The 9196-nt window shown below is 36.6% G+C and overlaps 1 pseudogene; it reads left to right on the top strand.

The window, feature by feature from the left end:
• The first annotated feature begins 4336 nt into the window (after nt 1-4336).
• LOC112623584 lies at nt 4337-5231 on the top strand (annotated as a pseudogene).
• The last annotated feature ends 3965 nt before the right edge of the window (nt 5232-9196 follow it).

The following is a 9196-nucleotide window of genomic DNA, read 5'->3' as shown; positions in this document are numbered from 1 at the left end:
ACTGGGTATTTATAAAGAAAGGAGGTTTAGTTGACTCACAGTTCCACATGGCTGGGAGGCCTCAGGAAACTTACAATCTGGCAGAAGGTGAAGGGGAAGCAAGGCATGTCTTACATGGCAGCAGGAGAGAGAGAAGTGCTGCAGAGAAGGAACTTCCAAACACTTCTAAAATAACCATCAGCTCTTGTGAGAACTCCCTCACTATCTCAAGAACAGCATGAGAGAAACTGCCCCCATGATCCAATCACCTTCCCATCAGGTCCCTCTCTTGACATGTGGGGATTACAATTCGAGATGAGATTTGGGTGAGGACAGAGCCAAACCATATCAGAGGTTGGGGCTGCAGTGAGCTATGATTGTGTCACCACACTCCAGAGCGAGACCCTGTCTCAAAAAAAGGTTGGGGGGTAAAGGATCTGAATAGATGCTTCTCAAAAGTAGACACATAAATGCCCAACAGGTATATCAAAAAATGCTCAGCATCGCTAATCATCAGGGAAAGGAAAATTAATAGCACTGTGAGATATCACTTGACGTCTGCTAGAAAGGTTTTTATCAAAAAGATGAAAGATAACAAAGATGCAGAGATAAGGGAACTCTTTACATTGTTGGTGGAAATTTAAATTAGCATAACTGTTACAGAAACTGGTATGGAAATTTCTCAAAAAAAACTAAAAATAGAATTCCCATATAATCCACTAATCCCACTTCTGGGTATATATATCCAAAGGAACTGAAATCAATACATCAAAGAGATATCTGCACTTTCATGTTCACTATAGCATCATTCACAATAGTCAAGCTATGACTAATCAACATAAGAGTTCCTTCAATGGATGAATGGATAAAGAAAATATGGTAGTGTATATGCACAATGGAATGCTATTCAGCTTTAGAAAGGGGGAAAATCCTGTCATTTGTGACAACATGGGTGCAATTGATGAACATTATGCTAAATGAAATAAGCTAAGCACAAAAAGAAATATGCCACATTCTACTCCCTACTTCTATAAGCATTTTTTTTAGTTTCCACATACAACAACTCAGCCTCCCCAGTAGCTGAGATTACAGGTGCATGCCACCATGCCTGGCTAGTTTTTGTAATTTTTGTTGAGACAGGGTTTTGCTATGTTGCCCAGGATGGTCTCCAACTCCTGAGCTTGAGCGATCCACCTGCCTCAGATCTCTTGTTATATGTGGAAAAGTTAAGCTGTTATATGTGGAGACTAAAAAAATTGAACTTACAAAAGTAGAGAGTAGAAAGATGCTTACCATAGGCTACTAGAGGGTTGGGGAGGGAGGGAAAGAAGAATTGCTGGTAAAAGGGTATGAATATTTAGATAGACAATAGTAGACAATAGGAATAGATTTTGAGACCTATTGCATATCAGCATGACTATGGTTAATAGTAATGTATATTTCAAAATAATTAAGAGAGTAAATTTAAAATGTCTCACATAAAAAATGATAGGTAAAGCTGGACATGGTGGCTTACACCTGTAATTTCAGCACTTTGGGAGGCCAAGGCAGGTGGATCACTTGATCTCGGGAGTCGGAGACCATCCTGGGCAATATGGCAAAACCCTGTCTCTACAAAAAATAGAAAAATTAGCCAGGCATGGTTTCATGCATCTGTAATCCCAGCTACTGGGAGGCTGAGCCCAGGAGGTAAAGGTTGTAGTGAGCCAAGGTAGCTCCACTGCACTCCAGCCTGAGTGAGAGAGCCATACCTTGTCTCAAAAAAAAAAATAAATAAAAGATAGCTAAGAGAGATGATAGATATGTTAGCTTGATTTAGTCATTCCACATTTTATACATATATGAAAACATTACATTATATACCATAAATGTATATAATCATGATTTGTCAAGCAAAAATAATATTAATAATAAAACAATTTTTAAAACAAACTGACATATACTTTTTTTGAAACTTAGAATAAGACTGACAATAAGATCCCTTGGTTACTTCAAACATGGACTTTTACAAGTTATTACTCTAGGGCATACATAAAAAAAATAAGCAAAAACATTCCATTAAGGTACTCCTAAAAATTTTTTTCATATTCAGAGTTCAATACTTCTGTACAGACCTACCACTAACATTGGGAGGGCCTGGGAAAAAAACACAAGTAGAGGCCAACATGCTATATTTCTAAATAGCTGGAAGTTATAATTTAAAACGATACCACAGCCCAGACCTTGTTCCCACCTATGTACTCCAGGAATTATCTTCCTTACACAGAGGCTAAAGGAGCCCTCTTGTCCCACACCAAGTTTGCCCCCTATAAATCACAGACTAGTTAGACCAGGACAGAGTGGAAGCTAGGGACAGACTCATGGGTGGTGACTAGACCTGTCCCAACCATGTCAAGCTCCCCAGGAGACAGGAAAAACACGTTCCCCTTCCCCAGCCTCACTTTTCAAGTGAGGATTTCCAAGATGTTCTCAGTACCTCCCAAAACCACACCACCCAGCTAGAGGAGAGGAAGACACACTGTTTTCCTGGGACCCTGCCCTACCTAGACACCCACACTGTGTGGTGTGGAGGCACCAACCTAAACCAAAGCAGCTGCTCTTTCTCTGGGCTCCCAGAGTAGAATCTAGAACCCTTTCCCTCCACCCGCAGCCCCACTTCCTCTAGAAAGTGTGTGGGCACCAGCCATAATTCCGGAAAGTTCAGTTGCCAAACTTTCCAAAGACTTACCTACAAAATATAAAAAAATAAAATAAGACACATTTGTGTTTCAATGTGTGCAAAATACGCAGCCCACTCAAGGGCAGGACCCAGGGTAGGGCCCCTCTGTCCTGGGTCGAAGGGCAGTCCTGCTTCTGAATCACATTTCTCCCCAGAGTCAGAGACATGCTTAATATCCCCCAAATACCATCTTCTGTGCACCAAAAGCAACGATGATGAGCATTTCTTTAAAAGTGCTCTACTCTTTTCACCAGGAGGTTTCCTAAGCCACTAATCACGAAGCAATGTTTTCAGATAATTAAGCAAAAGACAAAATATTGGCACATTATTTTTAGTACATTTGTCCAATTTCAAGTTGGCAGATAAATACACGTGATTAAATCTTAATATTTCTGTTTTTATTCATGGATAAATACCTCAAAAATTCCTATAAGAAAAACATATTTCTTAATGATTAAAAATTCAGCCTATATATTTTTTCTTCTCACATATTCTTTAACTTCTAAAACTTTTGAGAAAGAAATCAAGAAAAAATATTTTTACCATATACTTTTCTCATCCTCACTTGTACATTTTCATTTCGGAATAGCAGCTTAGAAGGAAAAAAAAAAAGATGGTTGTTCTAGGAAGAACAAATTGTCTTTATCCAGCAATAGAATAAGTTAAATTTAAGAATAGCTCGTTGCCTGTCATTAGTTGAGGTTGCTGTAAGGTAAAGACTGCCCAGATTCACTTGTCAAAATCTTCTCATGTTTTTTCTTCTACCTTCTCTAGTTGTAGGGTACAGGGCAAATTGCCCCTTCAAAATGCAAATATAACCGTGCTTAAAATGTCATTTTTGTTTTTAGCACCAAGTTATTGCTAGAGGTGTATTCATTAAGAGAACTCGATTCAAATGAGTTTCCCTGGTTACTATGCAATTCATAGAGTCACAATTATTTTCTAATAGAAAAATAAGGCAATGAAAGCCACAAAGATATTGCTAAGCTTAATCCAGGTGATGGTATATTATTCACCTCTATTTAAAAAGAAAATGTTGGGGAATTGGGGAAGTAATATAGGCAACTATAGTATATGCTTTCCTTGCATACAAAAAAAAATCACAGAAAGGTTATTTCAATATGAATTCTATATATTTTACATATATTATACATATATAAGATTGATGTCCTCTTATGAAAAATGAAGAGACAAGCAACCAACTCATGTACTAATAAGGTTGTCAGATTTAGGGAGGATAGAGACAGGATGGACAGTTAAATTTTGATTACAGTGAAATATTTTAGTATTAGTATATCCCAAATATTACAAAGGACATACTTATACTGAAAAATTATTCATTCTTTATCTGAACAATCATATTTAAAATACAGAATACATATTCTGTATTTTACCTGGCCATCCTATTTACTCATTATAATAACCCTGTAAGGTAGGTTTTATCATCCTCATTTCCAAGTAAGGAAATTGAGTCTCAGACAATTTAAATAGATCAAGATCATACAACTAGGAGGTAGTAGAACCCATATTAGAATCTAAACTCCCTGGTGTGATTCCGTGCTGCATGGCCTTTCTCTGGAGCAGTAGTCATTTATCTCTGTCTGCCTTCTCTCCTACCTAAGTGCATGCCACCATCCCATGGAAGATTTGATGGACATAGACATGAGCCCCCTGAGGCCCCAGAACTATCTTTTCAATTGTGAACTAAAGACCAACAAATATTATCACTTTAAGGTGGATAATGATGAAAATGAGCACCAGTTATCTTTAAGAACGGTCAGTTTAGGGGCTGGTGCAAAGGATAAGTTGCACATTGTTGAAGCAGAGACAATGAATTATGAAGGCAGCCCAACTAAGATAACACTGGCAACTTTGAAAATGTCTGTACAGCCAACAGTTTCCTTTGGGGGCTTTGAAATAACACTACCAGTGGTCTTATAATTGAAGTGTTCAGGGTCAGTGCATATTAGTGGACAGCACTGAGTAGTTGTGGAGGAAGATGCAGAGTCAGAAGATGAAGAGGAGGAGGATGTGAAACTGTTAAGTATACCTGAAGGGCGATCTACCCCTGGGGGTGATAGCAAGGTTCCACAGAGAAAAGTAAAACTTGCTGCTGATGAATAAGATGATGATGATAATGATAAAGATGATGATGATGTGATTTTGATGATGAGAAAACTGAAGAAAAACTCCAGTGAAGAAATCTATAGGAGATACTCCAGCCAAAAATGCCCCAAAGTCAAACCAGAATGGAAAAGACTGAAAGCCTTTTGAGTCAACACCAAGATCAAAAGGACAAAAATCAACACCAAGATCAAAAGGACAAGAATTCTTCAAAAAAACAGGAAAAAACTCCCAAAACACATAAAGGACATAGTTTTGTAGTAAACATTAAAGCAAAAATGCAAGTATAGAAAAAGGTGGTTCTCTTCTCAAAGTGGAAGCCAAGTTCATCAATTATGTGAAGAATTGCTTGTGGATGACTGACCAGGAGGCTGTTCAACATCTCTGGCACTGGAGGAAGTCTCTTTAAGAAAATAGTTTAAACAATTTGTTTAAAATTTTCCATCTTATTTCATTTCTGTAACCATTGATATCTGGCTGTCTTTTTTATAATGCAGAGTGAAAACTTCTACTGTGTTTGACAAATGTTGTCCAGGTTCCATTGCCAAGAATGTGTTGTCCAAAATGCCTGTTTTAGGGAGGGGAACATCACACACCGGGGTCTGTTGGGAGGTGCTGGGGAAGGGAAGGGAGAGCATTAGGACAAATACCTAATGCATGTGGAGCTTAAAACCTAGATGACGGGTTGATAGGTGCAGCAAATCACCATGGCACATGTATACTTATGTAACAAACCTGCATGTACAGCACATGTATCCCAGAACTTAAAGTAAAATTTTAAAAAATGCCTTTTTAGTTTTTAAAGATGGAACTCCACCATTTGGTTGGTTTTATGTATGTATGGAATGTTATGATAGGACACAGTAGTAGTGGTGGTCAGACATGGAAATTGTGGGGAGACAAAAATATACATATGAAATAAAACTCAGTATTTTAATAAAGTAGCATGGTTTTTATTTTTTTAAAAAAATCTAAAACTCATGTTTCAATTCTACATTGTGTTCATATACTAACTGAAATTATATCTAATGTATTTAGCAAACATGTAGGCCAAGTTCTACATGCCTTATAAAAATTGACTTAGTTAATTGTCACTATAAACCTGTGAGGTAGGCATTATTATTATTTCCTTTCTACACATGAGAAAAATGAGGCATGGTGAGGTTAAACAACTTTCTTAGGCTCACATAGCTAGTAAATGGTAGAGTCAAGTTTCAAATCCAGGCAGTTTGCCTTCAGAGTATACCCTCTTCTCTCCATCCATCCGTAGGTAGTATCACCCTAATAAAGTCTCATTTAACTTTTGAATAAAAAAATGGACACAACCAAGCCTTAGAACACGGTTTTCAAATACACTAGAGAAACCTAGTTACAAGAACATAAGGATGTTTCAGGTCATATAAGACATCAATGGCAGGAGTAGGATAAATATATTAGTAATTTGAACTTAGATTTTTATTTATTTATTTATTTATTTATTTATTTATTTATTTTAAGATGGAGTCTCGCTCTGTCGCCCAGGCTGGAGTGCAGTGGCGCTCTCTCGCCTCACTGCAAGCTCCGCCTCCTGGATTCACGCCATTCTCCTGCCTCAGCCTCCCAAGTAGCTGGGACTACAGGCACCCACCACCATGCCCAGCTAATTTTTTGCATTTTTAGTAGAGATGGGGTTTCACCATGTTAGCCAGGATCTCCTGACCTCGTTATCTGCTTGCCTCGGCCTCCCAAAGTGCTGGGATTACAGGTGTGAGCCACCGCGCCCAGCTTGAACTTAGATTTTTAAAAGACCAAGAAATATTAGGAGTTTAAATATATTTATTGAATTAGTTAAATATCAAGACATTGAGCTATTTTTAAAGCTCTTAAATGTAATAGATTTTGAAGATGATTTAGCATCACATCATTTCTAAGGCAAAACTTAACTTTAAGGAAAAGATTTTCCATGAGGTCATGTTTCCTTATTGGCAATAGTGTGAAGTAAGTGAACATATCTGCAGTGTCCAGTCCTTTTCCTTTTTTGCCCTAGACACAGCTCCATTTGCCTGTGGCACCATTATTATGCCTGCACCATCTCTACCACTCTCAAAGTTCTACTCTTAGACCTTTATTAAGCAAACTTACTTAGTTCTCCCTTATAGAGCATATATATCTTAATATAAGCATTTAGAAATAATGCCTTAATGCCAAAATAACTTAATTTTAATGTTGAGAATTTTAGACATTTGGGCAAGTTGTTAGGGGAGAAAATTTTTTATTAGTCCACTTTTTGGATTAGCATTCATAGCTTTTATGTGACATATCAGTTAAAATTATATTCAGCTGCATGTAACAGAAAGAAAAAATAACAGTAGCTTAAATAAGAGAGAAGTTCATTTTACTCTAATCTAAATGAAATACAGAGATAGAAAGTCCAGGTCTGGTTTGGCAGCACAGGAGATGCACAGGAGATGGTGAAGCATAAATATTAGGATCCCAGGCTCCACCGTCACATGTGCATGGTTTCCATATTCAAAGTCACTTCAAAAACCAGACAGTTACTAGAGCTTCAACTTTTATGTCTACATTCCAGGCCAGTACCTATGCTTTCAAAGATCCTTCCTAGAAGTCTCACATGCTTCTACTTACATCTCATTGCCTGGAATTTAATCATATGGCCACATAATGCTGAAAGGGAGTTTGGGAAATATGGTTGTCCTAGGTATAAGGTATACATGGGATTGGCTCCAAGACTCTCCAACCCCCAATACGAAAATCCACATATACTCTAGACCCACATTTGCCCTGCAGAATCCATGAACACAGAAAGTTAGTGCTCTCTGTACTCAGGTTTTGCATTCTGCCAATACTGTATTTTCCATCTGTGTGTAAGTGCAAGTGAAACCTGTATTGTTCAAGAGTCAACTATACAGTCTTTTAGCTGGCCACATTTTTCAAGATTATGTTATAAAGAAAAATGGGGGAAATGTACATTAGAAGGAATGAATGCATGCAGAGTGGGACCAGCTATTTTACTTCCCAGTGAAGATGAACTTCCTGTGACAATCTAAAGTCTAAGATCAACTGGGTATTTTATGTGCCCTTTCAAACCCAGATAGCTCCTGAGCTTTACTAAGATCTCCAACTATTAAAGAATAATGCAAGGTGGTCACTTAACAAAAACATATCCCTTTAGATTTTGTTATGGGAATTTGTGCATGTGTCTGTATACACAATGGAAGGTTATCTTACCGAAGCATTACTTGACAATGGCAATAGCTAAACATTCAAATGAAATTTCTCAGACTCTCTAAGAGGTTATTCTTGAGAGATGGTTAAACGTAGCACAGACATTTATTATGCTGAAGAGAATTGAGAGGAGATTGTGGGGCTAGTTGGGGCAGGGACATGATTCAACAATGTACTTAGCTTTATCATGTTATATGTAGATTCCAAGTGAAAGACTGACATGTTTTTAAAAACAAGTTCTTTAAAACATAATATTGGATAATCAATTTTCAAAATCATACATAAAGGTGTTTACTACAGCTAATACATATTATTTTAAAACCTAGGCTCTTCGGAGATTTATCAAAACTTACAAGAGCTCTGTTGTCACTGTCATATTCTAAAATCTCAATATAAATCTATATGTTTAACACATTTCACGTGAAATGAGCATAGAGTTGCCCTGGTTTAAAGACTTTAAATAATTGTATTTCAAGCCTGGTTTTAGTTCTCTAGGAACCACTTCTTTCTCCAATCATACTCTGATAATGATTGACATCTCAAAGGTCTAGGCCACCTGTGAACAGAGTTTTAATATCACATTTTTGAATTAATTATGCATAAAGCTCAAAATAGGTTTGGAAGGTACCTACTGAAATAGAATTAAATCAGGAAAGAAGTGTGGTGGCCACAAAACTGTGTTTATCTTTTATGTAGTAGGCAATTATCAGCATTTTTATTAGCAACAATAAATTAAAATATACACAATTAAATTCACATATTTTGTGCTATGTATATCAGTTTGTGAAATATTAATGTATGAATATCATACGTTGTAACAAATAAATAAATACAAATTAAACAAAAGTAATGATCCTTGTCCTTCAGAGATCTGCAATGTGCTAATAGAGAATCATAAACATGAAGGAAATGCAAACATACAAACCGTAAGCACTTAGTTAATTTAGATCTAATTCATTCATGTTTTAAGGAAATCAAGTACAATATAATAAAATTTTTAGAAGAATGTCTTAATTTGAATTTATATTTTTATATATCATTTTTCATGTTTTCATGAGTTACTTGTTTTCATTGAATTTTATCTTAGCTTTAACATCTACTTTTATTACTTGAAATCACATTGCTTTAGTTTATAGTCATACTTTTCAC

The sequence above is a fragment of the Theropithecus gelada genome, chromosome 4 (genome assembly GCF_003255815.1).
Source record: "Theropithecus gelada isolate Dixy chromosome 4, Tgel_1.0, whole genome shotgun sequence".
NCBI classification, from domain to species: domain Eukaryota; kingdom Metazoa; phylum Chordata; class Mammalia; order Primates; family Cercopithecidae; genus Theropithecus; species Theropithecus gelada.
Note: the sequence above shows the minus strand (reverse complement) of the source record. Positions and strands in the feature narration are given on the sequence as shown.